Here is a 25,554-nt window from a genome sequence, read left to right as displayed (position 1 = left end):
TATATAGTATTTTTTAAATTAATATTTGTCTAGTTTCTTTTTCTGGTCGTTATTATAGGTATCTAAATTTATTATTAGGAATCTAACTAATAACTCAGGTAAAAAAAAAGTAATTGAATTTTCAATATAATTTCTTTTCTCGTATCAACCGTATTACATGTATACAAAATCAATTATAAAATCAGTCATTTGTATAAAATATATATTAAAATTTACGACACACATCGAAAATAATTTAAATATATATCATATGCATTTATACACAAACACATCCTTTAAATATATATCATAATGCAATAACAATTGTTTTTGTTTTATATTTTTGAAAAATATATTTTATATATATTAAGGGTATTTTTTCAAGTTCTATAGCATATATTTTGAGTGACAAACTTATAACTCCCTTTCCGATCCAATCTTAACATTGAAACTGCACATTTATAATTTAACATAATAAATAAACAAAAAAAAAACAAACAATTGCTTCGGTACTTCTAGAAATAATAAATAAACAAAAAAAAAAAACAAACAATTGCTTCGGTACTTCTAGAAATTATAGAGTAAATTATTTTTTAACTACAACAATTCCGGCAGATAGCGACGGAAATTTTGCGACAGTTTTATAAAATCGTCGTAAAATAGTAACCTGCGGCACATATAGCGACGGTTATTGGTTGGAACTGCAATCATGACTACATTTAACTGCGGTTCTTCTCGAACCTCCGCTATATTTCAATCAGGCTTGTATTTAGCAGCGTCTTTTCGAAAACCACCACTATATGTACCGTTGGGTGAGTTATTATTTTACATTTTGCGGCGGTTTAAATAACCGCTGCAAAATACGTATTACCACATATTGCAATGTTTTCTTTAATAATAACCATTTGGGTATAATCTAGTTAAGTAAGCACTACTATCTTAAGCTACATATATTTAAATCATTACTACTTAAACTCGTAACATTTTTTTTATATTCGTTTTACGTAAAAAAAATATTCACAAGTTAAATAAGCTATATATGTTAACTCATGTGAACAAATCTACCAATAAGATTTTCTTGTTTACTTTATTGGCATTTAAATTTGCATTCAAACATAAATGTAAAAGAAGAAAATAAAATCATACTCTGAACTAATTAAAAATCAAATATTTTCTAAAAATAATAATTATAAATATTTTCTATAAAATATTAAAAATAATAATTAAATATATTTTCTACAAGTCATTTAAAATTTAAAACTTTATAATTTTACCAAAATTATAATTTTAATTTATAATTTTTTTATTTTAATGATTTGTTGAGTATTTATTAAATAAAAAATTTAAATTTTTTTAATAACAATCTTAACTTGTATTTTTAGATATAAGAATTTATAATAACTAAATTTAAAATTAATTAATGTTTTATCAAAATTAAATATTAAATAGAATAAAAATATTTTTTATATGAAAACTAATTAATCATCTGCATATTATCGTGGTTAATAGAATTAATAATGCTAACTGACCAACAAAATATAATATTTTTGGCAAATATTTCACTAATTTTAAATATTAAAGACTAAATTCTAAATCTTAATAAATATTTTTAGAAAATATTTGATTTTTAATAATTTATAAAAAATATTTGTAATTATTATTTTTTATTTATGATTGAATGTACTCTTTATTGAATTCATTATGGATATTATTAAATGTTTTTTTATTGTACTCTTTATATACGCTTGGATCATATATAAATAGATGTAAATTAATTCGATCTACTATGGTCCAAAATTAATTCGAAGCAGACCCATTCGAATTACTAGGGACATTCTAGTGTTCATAATTCGAATCACCCTGATTCGAACTATCCTAAGACTACATGCAAGCATAATTCAAATTGGACAAATTCGAATTACAAGCATTACTACTAATTCGAATAGGACTAATTCGAATTAGTGTTGGTTTGTCTAATTCGAATGAGACTGATTCGAATTTCATAAGAATGTGCTTTTGAGAGATCCTGGTAATGTTTTTTAATTTGGTAGAATTGTATAATTTGGTCCTCCATTTGATTTAATTGTGCATTTTACTCAATATATAAGGTGCCTATAATAACTATGATTAGATATAAAATATACAACAAAAAATTGTGTGGCAATCAAATGTGTTCATATGATATATATAAAATGCTGTTTAAAATTGATAAACGTTTAGTGGCGGTTATTCCAATGGTTAGCTAAAATCGCCGCTAACCGTTTACCCGTGACCTATTTTCCAGCGTTTGGTTTAACCGCCGCAATATGTTTGACGGCGGTTAAAAATCGCCGTAATATGGCCCCATAACCGCAGCCGGCTGTGTTGTTGAGTATAATTTCATGATAGATCTGCAATAAATACTTTTAAAGTATAAAATCATTACATTTCTAGTTTATAATTTAATTCTCAGTTAAAATTGGACAAATCATTAAATATACTATAAAATTATGCAAGTATTTCTCAAGATTGATTTTTCAATATAAGTAAAAACAATTCAATAAATTAATTATGTAGAATTTAGTTCAAATATAATATTTCTTATTCAAATAAAATATACAAAGAGAGATTTATTGCATGCATAGAGTGTATAGTTAAATTCATCATACAATAATACATAACATAATATAATTTATCTTCTAATTTTTGAAGAGTTTCGGAAATAGTTGGGGAGAAAAATCTCTAGTTAAACTAGTATAATCCACCGTCAATTAGGCTATGCGTTCATTGGTACAAGAATAGTTGATTTGTAAATTAGTAACATGCAGAAGAAACTTTAACTTGTTCAAAGAGACAACTAATTTTCTAATAGGAAAAGTCTAGGGGCCAGCAGTTTCATTGAATTTGGGCCAGCATGTAACTAGCAGAAAAATGTGAGCTATTGGATGAAATCTCATACCAATCTCACACCATCAAATCATGATTGATGGCTAGTTGATGGCTAACAATCACAAAAACTGCTGGCCCCTAGCATTGCTCTTTCTAATATATATGAGATGGAAACAACTTTAATAATTTTACTATTAAATAAACAAGCAAAATCCTACGTGTGAAAAGCAAGTTAGGAGCAGTGTAGAAAGTGGACTCACAAATCATGTGACCAAAGAAAAGATCTCCTTATTAGTGTATATATATATATATATATACACTCATTGTAACGACTCAAAAAAAAAAAAAAGCAAAACTAAGATGAACATATTAATTTTTGAAAAAAATTTAATAATTAATAAAATTTATTATTTTATTTAATATTTTTAGTTATTAATCTAATTTTTTTAATTTAATAATATATTTTTAATTCACACTTTTAAATATTATTAACTAATTACTGACAAAAAATAATAATTTTTTTAAATTTCTAACATTTTTAAAATTTTTTATCTCTCTGTATATATGTATATTTAAAACATTTAATAATAATAATAATAATAATAATAATAATAATAATAATAATAGCGCTAGCAACAACATCAATAGTCTCATCTTAAACTGACGTATATATAAATTATATAATAAGAACCCATGAAAAATAATGCATGGACATATCAAAAGCTTTAGCCATCACTCTCTCTCTCTCTCTCTCTTAATTTTCTTTTGCTCTCTCTCCCTCTTCCAATCTCTTCTTCTGTCTGCCATACATACATGGAAAACAAAGAGGTTGAGGGGAATGTTGTCTGGTTCGAAATCATTCATCATCTGAAATATGGTACAGCAGGATAAAAAATGATTTCGGACCAGGCTTCATTCCCCTCAGCTATTATAGTCGGATTCGTATTATCTTCTTCTTCATTTCAAGTGTATAAAAAAATGGTCTCTTCAGGTAAAATTCAAGATTGAAGAAGGATTACACAAAAAGGGTATGCACTACTATGCATATATATGAAGGATAAATTGGTAATTGCAAAGCTTCCAGGTTCTACATATGAATCTTTCAACTCCTTATTAATTACATTTCATATGTTGCTTACTCTGTTGATATTGATATGATGAATAGGTGAATTGGATTTCAATGATAATTTCTTTTTTCAAAAGAGAAAAGAATAAAAAATAAGAAATTATTGGTATTTGTTCTTCTATATATGTAGGCTTTATTTATATATGTTCTTTGTTAGGAAATAGTCATCAATAATCTCATTAATCTTCTCCCAGATTCATCATAACATATATTTCATTAATTCTAAACTATTTTTACTATAGCTTTGTTGTTCATATATACTTCAACTTTAAAATAAATAAATAAATTTAACAAATTAAAGGTCAGAGTGCTGCTGGCTTATTAAATTAATTTAAAAATGGTCCTTATTGTTAATTATTGTAACTAATTTTAAAATGATTAGCTAAATTAATTAGATAATTATTCATAAAACCAAAATAATAATCTCACATGAAAAAGCATAGTGTCCAGAAGACAAATTATTAAAGATATATATATCAAATAATGGAAGGCTTTGTTAGGAACATAATGATGAGTCATCACCAAATGAATATTATAGAATTGAATATTTAAATAAAATTGACACACAATGATGATGATACAGTTAAAAGATATATTATTATTAGTTGAATGATTAGGTGTGGACGTGTGGTGCTGTTATGAACCCAATCATTTGTGACTTCTGAATTTGATTGAGAGTGTTCAATCTTCAACAGTAGTTGTTGCATATTATTAATGTGGATACAGAGAAAAAATTGTGAAGCAATAGTTCTTAGAATAATGTAATCCAAGCCAGGACACACAGATTATTGCCAAACAGAAAAGACAGAAAATTGTAATTAGCTCTTTTTTTTTTTTTTTTTACTGCATGAATTGTATGAAAATATATAAACACAAACAATATAATTTGAAGCAATTCTTGGGTTATGATATTCGAACCCAATTTCCATAGCGGTTTGTTAGAAATTTACTATTTTCTATAACTAACAATTAGCCAATAAAATTAAAGTAATAGATGAAGAAATTAAATGCTTAGGGTTTAAATTGTTATTTGTAGAAAGAGAAAATAGATTTAAAGAAAAATGTTAACCAAAAAATTAGTTTCTAATTTTTTATTTTATTTTGATATATAGTATCAATTACATTAAAATTTAAAGGAGAGTAAATGAATTATAGTGAGAGAAATTTTTTATTCTAAAATTACAAAAGAATAATGTAAATGTCAAATTAAATATATTTTTTTTATCAAAAATATTATTTATACATTAAAATCAGCCACTAAAATGATGTAAAAATACATGTGTGGTTTAATTTATTTTTAATGTGTATTTATATTTTAATATATATTTTATTTTGGTGGCTAATTTTGGTGTACACGTAATATATTATGTGAAAAATAAATCTCTTTTATTTAAGTAAACCTAATTGAATAATATTATAAATATGTATTACATTGAGAATGAATAAAAACTAAACTCATATATATATATATATATATATATATATATATATATATATATATATATAGTTGAGATTGTTGCATGATGGAATAATGAAGGGCATTTTGGATACTTTGGCATCATCTTTGCAGGAATGGCAGCAAAATCAGGAACATCTAGTGATGTAAGTCCAGTCCAACAGATTGTGAAAGTATCACTTTTTCCATTCACTTCACCTTTGAATGAAAATTAAAAATCTATAGCACCTTCATTACCCGTTTTGGTTTGGGATAGAATGAAATAAGATACTAATTAATAAACAAATACTAAAGATATATATATATATATATATATATATATATATATATATATATATATATATAGAGATATTAGTGTCATTTTTTCTTGAAATAAGCACTAATTTTTTTCCTCAGTGATATTGTATTTCTATTTATTTTACTTTCAATTAGTATTATCTATCAAATTCGAATCGACAATACTGAATTATTGATTAAATTATTCAAAATTATATAATATTTAAAAATATAATTTAATTAAATATACTAAATTATTTAGCGTTTTTTGGCTATTAATTTACATAAAGTTAGGTGTAATATAACTAGAAGCGGCATAAAGTGTGCGTTGAAAACCTGGTATGAACATACACTCGATTAGTTGTTAGTCAAAAGACAAAATCAGTCTACACAAGTTACAAGCCATAAATGTGACTTTGGTCGGTCAAAAGATTATTCTACCACTGTTCACACAAAGACTGGAAAAAAGGGTTGTAAATTAGAATATACATTATGAAAATGCTAGAATTTCTGCACAGGTTTTATGTTATTGTGAATCTGTAATAACCTGGTCAGAAATTTGATATAATATCCATATTACGGTCAATATTTAATATTGATACGACTGTTATAAATTGGTCAAACATTATAATTCAGTCAAATGTTTTAATTCGATTCTATACATTAAAATATATATCATAATATTTTGATATGATATTATTTTTTTTAATATAAATTATTTTTGAAATATAATTGTTAATATTTTACCTCACATATAAGAGAAGTAAGATATTTTATAAATCAAGAGAAGACACATAATTTTTTGGTAAATTCTATGATAGTTTTTAGAGGTGTATATGAATTGGGTGAAATCGGATTTGATGTGACTCAAACTTGACCCAAAATATATACCGGACTTATTTATTAGATCCGATGAAACTTTTACAGTTTCAGACCACGATTATACCAGGTAAAAATTGGGCCGTTAATATTACATTACATTGATACCTTCTTATAAGCTAGTATGTGAAAATATCCAAATTTCCAAGACTCCAATCATTATTTGACATGATAAAATTCACTTAGAAAAATATAACAAGAACCAACTCTTCTCTAAAATTAAAACATAACCATAATCAATACTAATATTGTCTAATAACACCAAATATTTAAATTAATACAAATAACACAATATTATGCATTAGTCTAAAATCTTATGCATTTTAAATATAAAACATTAACTTATAGTCTTATAATAACTAATAATACAAAATATTAAGGTTTACAATACTTAAATTTCATATAACAATAGCCATCATCCATCACTAATAACACAAAATATTAATTGTGTATGATGACTGTCTTTATTGTGGTATTTAAATTGTCTAACTTACTTTTTAAAGTAAAAAACTATTTAAAGCAAAAAGTAAATTATTTAAATTTTATTAAATATTATCTATTTACCTTTTTAGTAACTTAGGCACAATATTAAAGGCACTATAGTATTTACCTAATTTTTTATACACTTATTAACTTGAGTATTGAAGTGCCTTTTGCAGATACCTTTTTCCTTTGTTCTTTCTGTACCAAAAAAATAACTCTTTTCAGATAAGAAGTTCGAAATTGATTTGGAGGACGAACTATACCCACCTATTGCAAGAGAACAAATATAAAAATATATATATATATATAAAATTTTTAAAAATAAAAACATCTAAAAAATTTAACTAAAATAAATTTGAAATCCAAACTTAATAAAAAAATTAGTACTAAACTTATTTGATAGTTTATTATAGTGTTAATCAAAATTGACGGCTTAGTATTGATTTTTTAATATTACTTTTTTAATTAATAATCTTCAACATACTATATAGACACATGAAAAAGAAAAATAAGATTATGTGATGCACAATTAATATAAACACATGAAAACAAAAATGATTATCAAATGCACAATCAATATAGGCACAAAAACTAATTAAGTACAAATAATAAATAACTTTTTCTTGTAAAATAAAAGATATATATAAAATAAAGATGTATAAATAGAAGACTCTAATATTAAAATAATTAGTTCAATAATAATTTATATATATATATATATATATATAATAATATTATATGTTGCAATGTATATATATATACAAAGATAGAAAGGAGTATGAAAAGTATAGAGAGAGAATTGCATAAATATATATATATATAAAGATAGAAAGAATTATAAAAAGTAAAGAGAGATAGAATAGCATTTGCTTTTATTATTGTTATATGTATAAAGGGAGAGAGAATAATATTTAGTTGTTGTTGTTGTGTTACGTAGAGGGGCTTAAGCCTCTATTTATAGTGGTCATGAAGTAGCTTTTCCAAATTATCATTAAATGTATTTTTCCTTAGAAAAACTAAACCCCCACATAAATGGGCATCCACGTAACTTAAGCTTATCACAACACTCCCCCTTGGATGACCATTTAGAATTATGCCTCGTTAAAACCTTACTAAAGAAAAACCCAATGAAAAAAAACCTTAGTGAAGGAAAAAGAGTACAAAATCCTTTAGTGATGAGAACTGCCTCATTAAAAACCTTGTCAAGAAAAACCCAATGGGAAAAAAACTTGACCAAGGAAAAAAGAGTACAGTCTCCCCCTCTTGCCCACATCATTTAATGTCTCGAAATCGGCGCATCCCAATCTTATGTACCAATCTTTCAAAGGAGGATTTTGGGAGTGACTTTGTAAATAAATCTACCAGATTGTCACTTGAACGGATCTGTTGGACATCAATTGTCCCTTGATTTTGAAGGTCATGAGTGAAGAAGAATTTGGGAGAAATATGCTTTGTTCTATCACCTTTGATGTATCCACCCTTAAGTTGAGCAATGCATGCTGTATTATCTTCAAACAGGACAGTTGGAGCTATCTTATGATCAATCAGTCCACATGATGACAGAATATATTGAATCAGACTCCTCAGCCAAAAACACTCACGACTAGCTTCATGAATCGCTAGTATTTCAGCATGATTAGAGGAGGTTGCTGCTATCGTCTGTTTCGTGGACCTCCATGATATAGCTGTACCACCATATGTGAACAGGTATCCTGTTTGAGATCTCCCTTTATGTGGATCAGACAAGTATCCAACATCTGCATAGCCAACTAATTGTGACTTGGATTCATAGGGATAAAACAAACCCATATCAACCGTCCCATGAAGATATCGAAAGATTTGTTTGATTCCACTCCAATGTCTTCTGGTTGGAGAGGAACTATATCTTGCTAGTAAATTCACAGCAAATGATATGTCAGGTCGCGTATTATTAGCAAGATACATTAGCGCTCCAATGGCACTAAGATATGGTACTTCAGGACCAAGGATATCTTCATTTTCTTCTTTAGGACGGAATTGATCCTTCTCCACATCCAAAGATCTTACGATCATTGAGGTACTCAAGGGATGTGACTTATCCATATAAAATTTCTTCAAGATCTTTTCTGTGTATGTTGTTTGATGAATAAAGATCCCATTTTTTGTATGCTCGATCTGCAGGCCGAGACAAAATTTAGTCTTTCCAAGATCTTTCATCTCAAACTCTTCTTTTAGAGTTTTTATAATTGTTGGAATCTCTTCAGGAGTCCCAATGATATTTAAATCATCAACGTACACAGCAATTATAATGAACCCAGATGTAGTTTTCTTTATGAAAACACATGGGCAGATATTATCATTCTTGAAACCGTTTTTGGCCAGATACTCAGTGAGGCGATTATACCACATTCGTCCAGATTGCTTTAGACCATATAAAGATCTTTGCAATTTGACTGAGTATAACCCTTGCAGATATTCACTGGATGGTTTAGATATCTTTAGTCCTTCAGGGACTTTCATATAGATATCCCGATCTAATGAGCCGTACAAATAGGCTGTTACCACATCCATTAAATGCATATGCAGTTTATGATATGCAGATAAACTGACCAAATAACGCAATGTTATCGCATCCACTACAGGGGAATACGTTTCTTCATAATCTATACCGGGCCTTTGTGAAAAACCTTGTGCCACAAGTCGGGCTTTATAGCGCACAACTTCATTTTTCTCATTTCGTTTTCTCACAAATACCCACTTATATCCAACAGGTTTTACATCTTCAGGTGTACGGACTATAGGTCCAAAGACTTCACGTTTTGCAAGTGAGTCTAATTCAGCCTTCATGGCTTCTTTCCATTTTGGCCAATCATTCCTTTGTCGACATTCTTCGACTGATCTTGGCTCAAGATCCTTACTTTCATGCATGATATCTAATGCCACATTATATGCAAATATTTCATTGACAATTGTCTTATTTCGGTCCCATTTCTCTCCTGTAAAGACATAATTTATCGAGATCTCGTCATTTTCACAATTTTCAGGTACCTAAACGTCTTCTGGCGTTATATCAGAATTTTGGACAACTGCATGTGTCTCTACTATGTCTTTTTCAACAGGAATATTATTTACCTCTTTTTTCTTTCGAGGATTTTTGTCTTTGGAACCGACAGGCCTGCCACACTTCTGGCGTGAATTTGTTTCAGTGGCTACTTATCCTACTGGGACATCAATTCGAATTGGGGCATTTTCCGCTGGTATATAAGATTTAGTTATCCTCTTTGTATCAGAAAATGCAGCAGGCAATTCATTTGCTATTCTTTGCAAATGTATAATCTTTTGAACTTTCAGTTCACATTGTCCTGATCGAGGATCTAAATGCATCAACGATGATGCATTCCAGTTAAGTTCCTTTTCAGGAAGCTTATTCTCTCCCCCTAATGTTAGAAATTTTGATTCATCAAAATGATAATCCGCAAACCGGGCTTTAAATACATCTCCAGTTTGTATCTCAAGATACCTCACTATAGAGGGAGAATCATATCCAACATATATCCCAAATTTTCTTTGGGGTCCCATTTTGGTGCGATTAGGTGGTGCAATGGGAACATATATCGCACACCCAAATATTCTTAAATGGGAAACATTTAGTTGCTGGCCAAAAGCTAATTGCATAGGAGAGAACCGATGGTAACTCGTTGGCCTCAAACGAATAAGTGATGCGGCATGTAAAATAGCATGCCCCCAAATCGAGGTTGGGAGATTTGTTCTCATAAGCAAAGGTCTAGCAATCAATTGGAGGCGTTTAATAAGTGATTCTGCTAACCCATTTTGTGTGTGAACATAAGCCACTGGATGTTCAATACTTATTCCATTAGCCATATAATAAGCATCAAAAGCTTGGGAAGTAAATTCACCAGCATTATCAAGACGAATTGCTTTGATTGGATTTTCTGGAAATTGTACTTTTAATCGATAAATTTGAGCCAGTAATCTCGCAAACGCCAAGTTGCGAGAAGATAATAAGCACACATGTGACCATCTCGAAGATGCGTCTATTAGGACCATAAAATATCTAAAAGATCCACATGGTGGATGAATAGGTCCACATATATCACATTGAATCCTTTCTAGGAATTCAAGTGACTCAAATCCAATCTTTACTGGTGATGGCCTTAAAATTAATTTTCCCTGAGAACATGCAGCACAACAAAATTCATTAGTTTTAAGAATCTTCTGGTTCTTTAGTGAATGTCCATGAGAGTTTTCAATAATTCTCCTCATCATGGTTGTTCCCGGATGACCCAATCGGTCGTGCCAAGTTATGAACTCATTTGAGCTAGTAAACTTCTGGTTTACAATGGCATGTGATTCAATTGCACTAATCTTGGTATAATACAACCCAGATGAAAGTGAGGGTAATTTTTCTAATATAACTTTCTTATTTGAATCATGAGTTGTGATACATAAATACTCATGATTTTCCTCATTCATCGTCTCAACATGATATCCATTTCGGCGAATATCTTTGAAACTCAACAAGTTCCTCAGAGACTTGGTAGATAATAGTGCATTATTTATTATAAATTTTGTTCCTTCAGGAAACAAAATTATAGCTCTTCCGGAGCCTTCTATCACATTACCTGAGCCAATAATAGTATTAACATATTCCTCTTTTGGCACAAGATGGGTAAAATATATATCACTTTTGAGAATAGTGTGCGAACTTGCACTATCCGCAAGGCATACGTCTTCATTACATATCCTTGCCATTCTCTTCAAAAACAAATAATAATAAAATGAGTAGTATGCACAGTTAAATTGAATACTTGATCAGAATTATTTTTCTAAGAAACACTGTACATAAAATAATGTCTTATACTAAAATTTTATTTTAAAATTTGACACATTTAATAATTTCAAAATTCATAAACATTAATATTTCATTATTTATGTACATCACATTTGAAACTTAAATACATAGAAAATAAAACTTAACAATAAGCTCTTTACATTATTTATTTACATAGATACTTCACAATCCCACATATTAAACTATTCCATCATTAATCAAATGACCAATATTTTCTTCAGGATCCTCAAAGAAATCATAATGAGTGGTGGAGTTCTCAGCATCATTTGAAACAAAATTTGTTTCCTTTCCTTTGTCATCCTTTTTCAAAGATGCCTGGTAAAGATCGACTAGGTGCCTTGGGGTACGACAGGTATGTGACCAAAATAAAGATGTATAAATAGAAAACTCTAATATTAAAATAATTAGCTCAATAATAATTTATATATATATAATAATATTATATGTTGCAATGTATATATATATACAAAGATAGAAGGGAGTATGAAAAGTATAGAGAGAGAATTGCATAAATATATACATAAAGATAGAAAGGATTATAAAAAGTAATGAGAGATAGAATAGCATTTGCTTTTATTATTGCTATGTGTATAAAGGGAGAGAGAATAATATTTAGTTGTTATTGTTGTGTTACGCACAGGGACTTAAGCCTCTATTTACAGTGGTCATGAGGTAGCTTTTTCAAATTATCATTAACTGTATTTTTTCTTGGAAAAACTAAACTGCCCAACATAAATCCACGTAACTTAAGCTTATCAGAACAGTTTTTTATTCAAACAATTTTTTTCCTATATGATAAATCAATATTGTTTTCATATTACTGACCATAATCAAGAGTTAATCACCTTCAGTACTTAATTGCTTCTGAGTTCCACATTCCCAAATATTAATCACTAACAGTCTAACATAACTTGAACGTTTTCATATTTTTATTGTAACAATTTTTGTGGTTTATATTACCTACCCCAGAAGCAGAATCATGGAATCAGATACCAACATGACTTGCCTAAGGGCACCCTTTTAGTTTTGAAGGGGAGAAAAAGAGATAAAATATAAATTTAGTTAAATGACAAATAAACTCTTAAAAATTTATATTTTGAATAGATTAGTTTCTAAAAAAATACTAATAAAATCTTTAAAGATAATAAATTTCGACAAATTAGTTTAAATTAATATCTTCTACCTTAATCACAAGGACTAATTTAAAAATAGTATATCCATATATGTTATTCTAAAAAAATTTATTGGCATTCATTTTTTGAGGACTAATTTGTTTGAAATATAATTTTTTAAAAATTTATTTATTATTTTACTCATGTAAATTTATGAAAAAAAAGGTGATTTTCACTTACATTGATACCAGTATTATTGTTTTATTCTGTAAAAAAGCTTTTATTCACAAGAAAATATGCTTTGTACTTTGAGAAAATCTTTTCTGTAAGGCAAATAATAATTAAAAAATATATTTTTTAACATAATTTTTTTAGAAAAATAAAGTGATAAATAAATTTTTGAGAATTTATATTTTAAATAGATTAATTTCTAAAGAAAAAAATATCAATAAAGTCCTCTAGGATAATAAATATAGATAAATTAGTTTAAATTAAGACTTTTTATTCTAATTATAGGAGCTAATTTAAAAGTAATATGTCTATATCTATTATAATGAGTTTGAAAAACTTGAAATTATTGTGATGATCAAACATTATTAATCAGAAAAATTATTAATTCAATATTTGTTTCAAATTGGTGGTGTAATGTTACTGTTAGTGTGCAGGAAATTAAAACAAGTTTTCTACTTGAGCTAAAAAGAAATATAAATCCAATGTGATGATAATGATCAACCTTTGTACAAAAAATATTCTAAGCTATGTGGCTGAATGACTTAAAAAAGAAAAACAAAGCTATTTGGGCCAAGTAATATGTGAATAGCCCAAAACAATTTTGTTGAGAGACCAACAATCTATTGGTCCGAAATTGAAGAGAGAAGGAATGGAAAGAGAAGTGGTTCGTTTACCACTCTCTTTTGATGGTGGAATTCAAATTTTAATTAAATTGATTGCATGCATTGGTTATTGGAACACAAAATTCAATTTGATTAATTGCTCACATAGGTAATCGAAGTCCATTATTCAATATCATTTAATTTTTAATTCAATGCTTTGTTTCTTCTCTTTCTTCTCTCTCTTTGTTGTTTCGGTTGTTACTTCACTCAGGAAAGAAGAGTGAACAAGTTATCAGAGAAAAGAGAAGTACAGAGAAAACAGTGAAGCTATGAAGAAGAAAAAGGCTAGCTTGATGATGGCCTTAGCAAAAGGAAGATTCGAAACATGGTGTGGCTAAGATCTTTGCCATTGAAGGCAAGATTTCAAGAAGAAGCTTCAAGATTTCCATGCCAAGAATAGGAAAGATCCATCTCGGTCAGAGAAGAAGATCTCAATGGGTAAAGCTCATTTCCATTTTTATTCATCTAAGACAGAAGGTAGCTACTGGAGCTACGTGGAGGAAGAAGCAAATATGGAAAAGAAGAAGCTGTCAAAGATCAGAGGTTCATCAAGGGTCAGTGTTCTTTCTTGAAGCCAAAGTCAAGATCAAGGGCTCAGATTGAAGAAGCTTGATGAGAAGGGTTGAAAGAGGTACATGCATGTTGATTTGGCTTCGGTTTTCCCTCTCTCTTCTCTCTGTCCGAATTGCCATAGTTTGTTGGAGAAGATGTTGGTGGTTTAGTTGAACCGGTTTAAACCTTGGAAATTTCCCCTTCTATAATAAGAGTGAACGGCCAAGGGTTGAAGCAAAGAGAGAAAGCACAGAGTTCTCATAGCTATCCTAAGCTAACAGAGTTCTTTTCCTTTAATGAGTTTCATTTTATTTTTCTTTTCTTTAGTTTTGTCTGTCTGAGTCTCATGGTAAAAGGCAAACAGAGTGAGGTTTATAAGAAAAAGTCAGTGAGAGAAAAAAGACAGAGAGAGCAAAATTAAAGAAAATGCCATAGATTTCTAAGAGTTTCTTTGTGCATCTGTTTGTTGTGTTTCATGATCCTATAGGAATTTTCTTGCAAGTTGGGTTAGCACTTTGAAGTTAAAAGCTTGGTAGGTGTCCAAGTCAAGTTCAGATTTAGGGATAAAATCTAGATTTGTCCCATATAGGAATGGGTAGTTCCTAGGAAAGAATTGGTGTATGTAATCTAAGGATTATAGTGAAATTCCGTCACAATTGTCATGGAGACTGGATGTAGGCTGCATTGCACTTAACAGCTGAACTAGGATACTTTTGGGTATGATTCTCTCTTTCTCTTCTACTCCTATTCTATTTCTGTTGCGAAGGAGACAAAACTAAAAAACATCTTCTAACCAGTTACGAGACAAAAAAATGTCCCTTGACTTGTTATGAGACAAAAATAGAAATATCTCCTAAAGTTTCTTTGAAAAAGCAGCAATTAATACTCAGCAAAAGAGGGGCTAAGATTCAACCCCCCTTCTCTTAGCTACTGATTACCATCAATTGGTATCAGAGCTTGGTCTCAAAGAGATCAAGCTTTGCAACTTGGAGAAAAGATCCTGATGGTGGCTAACAGTGGCTCAAATCTGGTGGCCTACACTCTGACAGAAGGACAGTCAAGAAACAGACCTCCATTCTTTAATGGAAAGAACTACAGTTACTGGAAAGAAAGGATGAAAATATTTGTTCAATCAGTAGATTACAGACTTTGGAAGATAATCTTCGAAGGACCACAATTTTCACCCACTACAGGAGCTGATGGTGTGGTTACACTCAAAGGTGAACCCGATTAGAATGAGAAAGACAGAAAGAAAGTAGAGTTCAACGCCAAAGCAGTCAACTTGCTCAACTATGTGGTCAGCTTCGAGGAATACCGATGAGTATCAAGATGCACAACAGTAAAGGAAATCTGGGACAAACTTCAAATCACTCATGAAGGCACAACCCAAGTGAAGAGGTCCATAATAGGCATGCTGAATAGTGAATATGAAATGTTCTCAATGAAGGAAGGAGAAACGATAGATGAATTGTTTAAAAGATTCAACGTCATCATCACTGGCTTGGATGTTATGGGGGATCACATATTCTGAATCTGTGCTTGTGAGGAGAATATTGAGGTGTCTCACAAAAGAGTGGGAAACCAAAGCAATAGTGATAGCTGAGAGTAGTAACATTGATTCTATGACTTATGATGATTTGAGAGGAAATTCACTTGCTTTTGAAAACACATATTTGAAAAAAGATACAAAAAAGAAAGGAATTGCTCTCAAATCGGTTACTGAATCTCTGAATGATGAATCCAGTGATAACTCATCTGAAAATGAATTTATTTTGTTTGCTAAAAAAATTCAGGAAAATGGTGAAATTGAAGGAACGAAACAAGGGAGGCAGCTCAAAGAATCCAAAGAGGGATCTTAGCAAGGTGATCTGTTACAACTGTAAAAAAATTGGGCACTTCAAGTCTGATTGTCCAAAACTGAAGATGGGAGACAAGCCAAAAAGAGGAAAGAATAAAGGTGTCATAGCATCTTGGAAAGACTTGGAAAATGACTCTGATGATGATGAAGAATCAGAAATCGAGTCTCAAACCTGTCTCATGGCCGATCACATAGAGCAGGTAGTATTTCTTGATCCTTCAACTGAAGACCTTTATCTTATGATTGATAATCTTTTTGAAAAGATTAAATGTTTCTTAAATGAAAACCAAGATCTTGAATCTCAAATAGAAATACAAAAAGCTAAAAATGGTTTTCTAAAAGATAAATTAAGGGAAGTCGTAACTGCTGTTGATCTTGTTGAAGAAAACAAGCAGTTAAAAGATAAACTTAAGAGCTGTGAATATCATCATTCTGTGACTGCAAATCTAAACTATTTTGAGGAAAATGAGTGGCTGCATAAAGAGATAAAAAGACTTAAAGAGGACTTAGCCAACTTTACTCAAAGTTCTGAAAATTTAAATCAACTCTTGGCAAGTCAAAAACCTCTTTATGATAAAGCTGGTTTAGGTTTTCACAAATCTGAAAAAATCATTGAAAATTTTTATTTTACCAACTTGGCATCCACTTCGAATGACATAAGGTTTTAAAACCCAACAAGCTTTAGAAAAATAGCAACTCATAAATTTTGTAGATTATGCAATTGGAATGGACATTTTCATATTCAGTGTTTCATAAGAGAAAGGATGATTAGAGATAAAGTTTACAAAATTGTTTGTGATTATAATGGCTTGGGACAAAGAAGATGGTTTGACATCAAAGGATCTAAAAAGATTTGGATACCTAAGGTCACTTAAGCTTGTTTTGTAGGTTTGCCTAGCATACAAGAGAAAAGACAATATGTGGTATATGGATAGTGGGTGCTCTAGGCATATGACCGGAAAGTCAACATTCTTCATCAAGCTAGATGAGTATGATGGAGGCTTCGTTACTTTCGGTGACAATGGAAAAGAAAAAATAGTGGCCATAGATAAAGTGGGTAAGAATTTCTCTTCTTTCATTAATGATGTTTTGCTTGTTGATGGATTAAAGCACAATCTACTAAGTATTAGCCAATTGTGTGATCTTGGTTATGAGGTTATTTTTAGAAAATTGGATTTCTTGGTTATTTGTGAAAAATCCGGTGAATTTTTGTTTGAAGCAAAAAGATGTAATAATGTGTATGGATTAACTCTAGAGGATTTAAAAGACCAAAAAGTAACATGTTTTACTTCTCTTGAATCTGAAAAATACTTTTGGCATAAGAAATTGGGTCATGCAAGTATGTACAAAATTTCTAAGCTTGTTAAGAAAAATTTGGTTAGAGGAATTCCTAATATTAAATTTGATAAGGACATTACTTATGATGCTTGTCAACTAGGCAAACAAGTAAGATCTTCTTTTAAACCAAAAGATGGAATTTCTATTAAGAGGCCATTAGAAATGTTGCATATTGATCTTTTTTGTCCAACTAGAATTCAAAGTTTGGGAGGTAAACATTATGGTTTGGTGGTGGCGGATGATTACTCTAGATTCAGTTGGGTTCTCTTCTTAGCTCACAAGAATGATGCATTTCATGCTTTTTTCACTCTCTGTAAAAAGATTCAAAATGAAAAAGATTTGAAAATAGCTCACTTGAGAAGTGATTATGGAAAGGAGTTTGAAAATCAAGATTTTCAAAAATTTTGTGATGAATTTGGTATTGCTCATAACTTTTCATGTCCTAGAACTCCTCAACAAAATAGGGTAGTTGAAAGAAGGAATAGAAGCCTTCAAGAAATGACTAGGGCAATGCTTTGTGAAAATGATGTATGAAAATTTTTGTGGGTTGAAGCTGTAAACACAGCTTGCTATATTCTTAATAGAACCATCATTAGAAAAGGTTTAAAGAAAACTCCATATGAGCTTTGGAAAGGAACCCCACTTAATCTTAAGTACTTCCACATTTTTTTATGCAAATGTTTTGTACTTAGCAATAAAGAAAACTTCAGAAAATTTGATCTAAAATCCTATGAAGGAATGTTTGTTGGATACTCCACCACTAGCAAAGCATTTAGGATTTATCTCAAAGAACATAGAATAATAGAAGAATCCATACATGTGTCTTTTTATGATTCTAACTCTATTCCAAATGCTGTTTTAGATGATGATGCAGGTTGTGAAACTGAGGTGAACCAAGAAGCCAGTCAAGAAAATCCCAAGTCTGTCCCAGCTGTTGAACCTGTCTGTCCAGAAACGTCTCTTCAGAATGAAGGAGACATTTCTATTTTGTCCCCTGAACAAGTTAGAGAATCTAGAACAGAGTTGTCTACTGAAACTAATCAAGGCAGAACCGTTCCTCAAAGGCCACGTGAATAGAAATTTTTGAAGGGTTACCCTCATGAATTCATCATTGGTGATCCTTTACAAGGCATAACCACTAGATCCTCAATCAAGAAGCAAGTGGAACCGAGCAATGTTGCCTTCTTGTCCCAATTGGAACCTCTCAATGTGAAGCAAGCTCTTGAAGACCCCTCATGAGTTAAAGCCATGGAAGAAGAGCTAGCACAATTTGAAAAGAATGAGGTTTAGACCCTTGTACCAAATCCAAATGGTAAAAAGGTAACCGGTACAAAATAGATTTTCAAAAATAAATTGGGTGAGGATGGTAGTGTTGTTCGTAACAAGGCTAGATTAGTGGACCAATGTTACGATCAAGAGGAAAGAATTAATTTCGATGAGTCATTTGTCCCGGTAACAAGAATGGAAGCAATTAGGTTACTTCTTGCCTATGCTGCCCATAAGGGTTTTAGAATGTTCCAAATGGATGTTAAATGTGCTTTCCTTAATGACTTTATAGATAGAGAAGTATTTGTGGCACAACCCCCCGGTTTTGAAAATAAAAAATTTTTAAATCATGTTTTTAAACTTTCAAAGGCTCTTTATGGCCTTAGGCAAGCTCCAAGAGTTTGATATGAAAGGTTTAGTGGCTTCTTGTTAGAAAATCACTTTCAAAGGGGTACCACCGATGCAACTTTATTTATCAAATAATCTAATGATGATATTCTACTTGTTCAAGTTTATGCGGATGATATAGTATTTGATTCGGCCAATGAAACCTTGTGTGAAGAGTTTGGAAAACTTATGACTAGTGAGTTTGAAATGAGTTTAATAGGAGAATTAACCTTTCTTGGTCTCCAAATTAAACAAACTCCTAGTGGTATTTTTATTCACCAAGGTAAATATGCAAAAGAGTTAATCAAGAAATTTGGCCTTAAAAATTCCAAATCAATGGGAACTCCTATGCATCCAAACACAAAGCTTGATGGTGCACGAAATTGTGATCATCAACAATGGCATTCAACTTGGTATGCGCATCTACTAACTCAGCACTTTCTTTTCACAACTTCGCATCACTAACCAGCAAGTGTACTGGGTCATCCAAGTAATAAACCTTACGCGAGTAAGGGTCGATCCCACAGAGATTGTTGGTATGAAGCAAGCTATGATCATCTTGTAAATCTCAGTCAGGTGGATAATAAATGGTTATGGAGTTTTCGAATAATAATAATAATAAATAAACAATAAAGATAGAAATACTTATGTAAGTCATTGGTAGGAATTTCAGATAAGTGTATGGAGATGACTTGTCCCTGTTGGATCTCTGCTTTCCTACTGCTTTCATCCAATCCTTCTTCCTCCTTTCCATGGCAAGCTGTATGTAGGGCATCACCGTTGTCAATGGCTACATCCCATCCTCTCAGTGAAAATGGTCCAAATGCTCTGTCACAGCACGGCTAATCATCTGTCGGTTCTCGATCATGTTGGAATAGAATCCCTTGATTCTTTTGCGTTTGTCATCACGCCCAACAATCGCGAGTTTGAAGCTCGTCACAGTCATTCAATCCCTGAATCCTACTCGGAATACTACAGACAAGGTTTAGACTTTCCGAATTCTCATGAATGCCGCCATCAATTCTAGCTTATACCACGAAGATTCTGATTAAGGAATCCAAGAGATATGCGCCCGGTCTAAGGTAGAACGGAAGTGGTTATCAATCACGCGTTAATAGGTGAGAATGATGATGAGTGTCACGGATCATCACATTCATCATGTTGAAGTGCAATGAATATCTTAGAATAAGAACAAGTAGAATTGAATAGAAAATAGTAGTAATTGCATTGAAACTCGAGGTACAGCAGAGCTCCACACCCTTAATCTATGGTGTGTAGAAACTCCACCGTTGAAAATATATAAGTGATGAAGGTTCAGGCATGGCCGAATGGCCAGCCCCCAAAACGTGATCAATAGTCTCCTAAGATGAAGAATAAAATAAAACTGAGACCAAAGATGTCTAATACAATAGTAAAAAGTCCTATATATACTAGACTAGCTACTAGGGTTTACAGAAATAAGTAATTGATGCATAAATCCACTTCCGGGGCCCACTTGGTGTATGTTTGGGCTGTGCTTGAGCTTTACATGAGCTGAGGCTTTTATTGGAGTTGAACGCCAAGTTGTAACGTGTTTTGGGCGTTCAACTCTGGTTCGTGACGTGTTTCTGGCGTTTGACTCTAGAAAGCAGCATGGAACTGGCGTTGAGCGCCCGTTTACATCATCTAATCTCAAACAAAGTATAAACTATTATATATTTCTGGGAAGCTCTGGATGTCTACTTTCCAACGTCGTTGAGAACGCGCCATTTGAAGTTCTGTAGCTCTAGAAAATCCATTTTGAGTACAGGGAGGTCAGAATCCAACAGCATCAGCAGTCCTTTTGTCAGCCTTTTTCAGAGTTTTGCTTAAGTCCCTCAATTTCAGCCAGAAATTACCTGAAATCACAGAAAAACACACAAACTCATAGTAAAGTCCAGAAATGTGAATTTAGCATAAAAACTAATGAAAACACCCCTAAAAGTAACTAGATCATTCTAAAAACTACCTAAAAACAATGCCAAAAAGCGTATAAATTATCCGCTCATCACAACACCAAACTTAAATTGTTGCTTGTCCCCAAGCAACTGAAAATCAAATAGGATAAAAAGAAGAGACTATACTATAAATTCCAAAATATTAGTGAATATTAATTCTAATTAGATGAGCGGGACTTATAGCTTTTTGCTTCTGAATAGTTTTGGCATCTCACTTTTTCCTTTGAAGTTTAGAATGATTGACATCTATAGGAACTTAGAATTTCAGATAGTGTTATTGATTCTCCTAGTTAAGTTTGTTGATTCTTGAACACAGCTACTTTTATGAGTATTGGCCGTGGCCCTAAGCACTTTGTTTTCCAGTATTACCACCAGATACATAAATGCCACAGACACATGACTGGGTGAACCTTTTCAGATTGTGACTCAGCTTTGCTAGAGTCCCCAGTTAGAGGTGTCCAGAGCTCTTAAGCACACTCTTTTTGCTTTGGATCACGACTTTAACCACTCAGTCTCAAGCTTTTCACTTGGACCTGCATGCCACAAGCACATGGTTAGGGACAGCTTAATTTAGCCGCTTAGGCCTGGATTTTATTTCCTTGGGCCCTCCTATCCATTGATGCTCAAAGCCTTGGATCCTTTTTACCCTTGCCTTTTGGTTCTAAGGGCTATTGGCTTTTTCTTCTTGGTTTTTCTTTTTCTTTCTATAATTTTTTTTCGCAAATTTTTTTTCGCAAGCTTTTGCTTTTCAGTGCTTTTTCTTGCTTCAAGAATCAATTTTATGATTTTCAGATTATCAATAACATTTCTCCTTGTTCATCATTCTTTTAAGAGCCAACAATTTTAACATTCATAAACAACAAGATAAAAAATATGCACTGTTCAAGCATTCATTCAGAAAACAAAAAATATTGTCACCACATCAATATAATTAAACTAAATTCAAGGATAAATTCGAAATTCATGTACTTCTTGTTCTTTTGATTTATGAATATTTTCATTTAAGAGAGGTGAAGGATTTATGGAATTATTCATAGCCTTAAGACATGGTTACTACATACTAATGATCATTTAATGAAGACACAAACATAGATAAACAATTAAACATAAAAACCAAAAAGCAAAAAAATTTAAGGACAAGGAATGAGTCCACCTTAGTGATGGTGGCATTTTCTTCTTGAAGAACCAATGATGTCCTTGAGCTCTTCTATGTCTCTTCCTTGTTTTTGTTGCTCCTCCCTCATTGCTTTTTGGTCTTCTCTAATTTCTTGGAGAATGATGGAGTGCTCTTGATGTTCTACTCTTAATTGATCCATATTGTAACTCAAATCTTCTAGAGAATTGTTGAGTTGTTCCCAATAGTTTTTGGGAGGAAAGTGCATCCCTTGAGGCATCTCCGGGATTTCTTGGAGGTGAGCTTCCTCATGCGTCTCTTGGGCTCCATGAGTGGGCTCTCTTATTTGCTCCATCCTTTTCTTGGTGATGGGCTTATCCTCCTCAATGAGGATGTCTCCTTCTATGATAACTCCAGCCGAGTAACATAGATGGCAAATAAGATGAGGAAAAGCTAGCCTAGCCATGGTGGAGGGCTTTTTGGCTATTTTGTAGAATTCAAGGGAGATGACTTCATGAACTTCTACTTCCTCTCCAATCATGATGCTATGGACCATGATTGCCCGATCCACAGTAACTTCGGATCGGTTGCTAGTAGGGATGATGGAGCGTTGAATGAACTCCAACCATCCTCTAGCCACAGGCTTGAGGTCCAGTCTTCTTAGTTGAATCGGCTTGCCTTTGGAGTCTCTTTTCCATTGAACTCCTTCCACACATATGTCCATAAGGACTTGGTCCAACCTTTGATTAAAGTTGACCCTTCTAGTGTAAGGGCGTGCATCTCCTTGCATCATGGGAAAGTTGAACGCCAACCTCACATTTTCCGGACTAAAATTTAAGTATTTCTCCCGAACCATTGTAAGATAATTCTTTGGGTTCGGGTTCTTACTTTGATCATGGTTCTGAGTGATCCATGCATTGGCATAGAACTCTTGGATCATTAGGATTCCAACTTGTTGGATGGGATTGGTTAGAACTTCCCAACCTCTTCTTTGGATCTCATGTCGGATTTCCGGATACTCATTTTTCTTGAGTTTGAAAGGGACCTCGGGGATCACCTTTTTCTTGGCCACAACATCATAGAAGTGGTCTTGATGGGCTTTGGAGATGAATCTTTCCATCTCCCACGACTCGGAGGTGGAAGCTTTTGTCTTTCCTTTCCCTTTTCTAGAGATTTCTCCGGTCTTGGGTGCCATCAATGGTAATGAAACAACAAAAAGCTTATGCTTTTATCACACCAAACTTAAAATATTGCTCGCCCTCGAACAAGAGAAGAAAGAAAAAAAGAAGAAGAAGAGAAAATATGGAGGAGAGTAATGGAGGTGTATTCGGCCAAGGTGTAGAAGAGGGGGTTGTGTTGTGTGAAAATGAAGGAGAATGGAGGGGTTTATATAGTGAGGGGAGAGGGAGTAGGTTCGGCCATTTAGGGTGGGTTTGTGTGGGAAAGAAATTTGAATTTTGAGGGTAGGTGGGGTTTATGGAGAAGGGTGGATGGATGTGAGTGGTGATGGGGGTAATTGGGAAGAAAGATTGAGGTGATTGGTGAAGGATTTTGGGGAAGAGTGTTTATTAGGAAGAGAGGATGAATGTTGAGAAGAGGGGAGAATATGGTAGGTGGGGATCCTGTGGGGTCCACAGATCCTGAGATGATCCTGTGGGGTCAACAGATCCTGAGGTGTCAAGAATTTACATCCCTGCAACAATTAGGCATGTAAAATGCCTTAGCATATAATTATGGCGTTTAAACGCTGAAGTGATGCATGTTTTGGGCGTTCAACGCCCATGTGCAGCATGTTTCTAGCGTTGAACGCCAGTTCCATGCTTGTTTCTGGCGTTCAGCGCCAGCTCTCCTCAGGGTGCATTCCTAGCGTTTAAACGCCAGGATGTTACTTGTTTCTGGCATTCAACGCCAGATCCATGCTCTGTTCTGGCGTTGAACGCCAGCCGGATGCTCCTTACTGGCGTTGAACGCCAGTAAGTCCTTCCTCTAGGGTGTGATTTTTCTTCTGCTGTTTTTTATTCTATTTTTAATTTTAATATTTTTTTTGTAACTCCACATGATCATGCACCTAATAAAACATCAAAGAACAATAAAATAAAAATAAAATTAGATAAATAAAAATTGGGTTGCCTCCCAATAAGCGCTTCTTTAATGTCAATAGCTTGACATTGGGCTCTCATGGAGCCACACAGGTGATCAGGTCAATGTTGTAAACTCCCAACACCAAACTTAGAGTTTGGATATGGGGTTCTAACACCAAACTTAAAGTTTAGTTGTGGCCTCCCAACACCAAACTTAGAGTTTGATTGTGGGGGCTCTTTTTGACTCTGTACTGAGAGAAGCTCTGCATGCTTACTCTCTTTTGTTACAGAGGGATGGTTGTGTGCTTTAAACATAAGGTAGTCCCCATTCAATTGAAGGACTAATTCTCCTCTGTTAACATCTATCACAGCTCCTGTTGTGGCTAGGAAAGGTCTTCCAAGGATGATGCATTCATCCTCTTCCTTCATAGTGTCTAAGATTATGAAATCAGCAGGGATGTAAAGGCCTTCAACCTTTACTAATACGTCCTCTACTAATCCATAAGCTTATCTTACTGACTTGTCTGCCAATTGTAATGAGAATAAGGCATGTTGTACCTCAATGATCCCCAGCTTCTCCATTACAGAGAGTGGCATAAGATTTATGCTTGACCCTAGGTCACACAAAGCTTTCTCAAAGGTCATGGTGCCTATGGTACAGGATATTAAGAATTTGCCAGGATCTTGTCTCTTTTGAGGTAAGGTTTGCTGAATCCAGGTATCTAGTTCACTAATGAGCAAGGGAGGTTCACCTTCCTAAGTCTCATTACCAAATAACTTGGAATTCAGCTTCATGATAGCTCCTAGATATTGAGCAACTTGCTCTCCAGTTACATCTTCATCCTCTTTAGAGGAAGAATAGTCTTCAGAGCTCATGAATAGCAGAAGGAGATTTAATAGAATCTCTATGGTCTCTATATGAGTCTCAGATTCCTTTGGATCCTCAATAGGGAACTCCTTCTTGCTTGAGAGACGTCCCATGAGGTCTTCCTCATTGAGATTCACGTCCTCTCCCTCCTTCTTGCATTCGGCCATGTTGAGTAAATCAATGGCCTTGC

At 32.4% G+C, this 25,554-nt stretch overlaps 1 long non-coding RNA gene across 1 annotated transcript; it reads left to right on the top strand.

The window, feature by feature from the left end:
• The first annotated feature begins 3,572 nt into the window (after nucleotides 1–3,572).
• LOC130961850 (uncharacterized) lies at nucleotides 3,573–15,267 on the top strand. The gene is made up of 4 exons (XR_009079642.1): nucleotides 3,573–3,931; nucleotides 5,481–5,575; nucleotides 12,141–12,271; nucleotides 14,136–15,267. It is a non-coding gene; the product is annotated as an uncharacterized LOC130961850 (long non-coding RNA).
• Nucleotides 15,268–25,554: the final 10,287 nt, after the last annotated feature.

This window comes from Arachis stenosperma, chromosome 2, assembly GCF_014773155.1.
Source record: "Arachis stenosperma cultivar V10309 chromosome 2, arast.V10309.gnm1.PFL2, whole genome shotgun sequence".
Taxonomy (NCBI): Eukaryota; Viridiplantae; Streptophyta; class Magnoliopsida; order Fabales; family Fabaceae; genus Arachis; species Arachis stenosperma.
The sequence above is the reverse complement of the archived record's forward strand: the minus strand, read 5'-3'. Positions and strand labels throughout refer to the sequence as shown.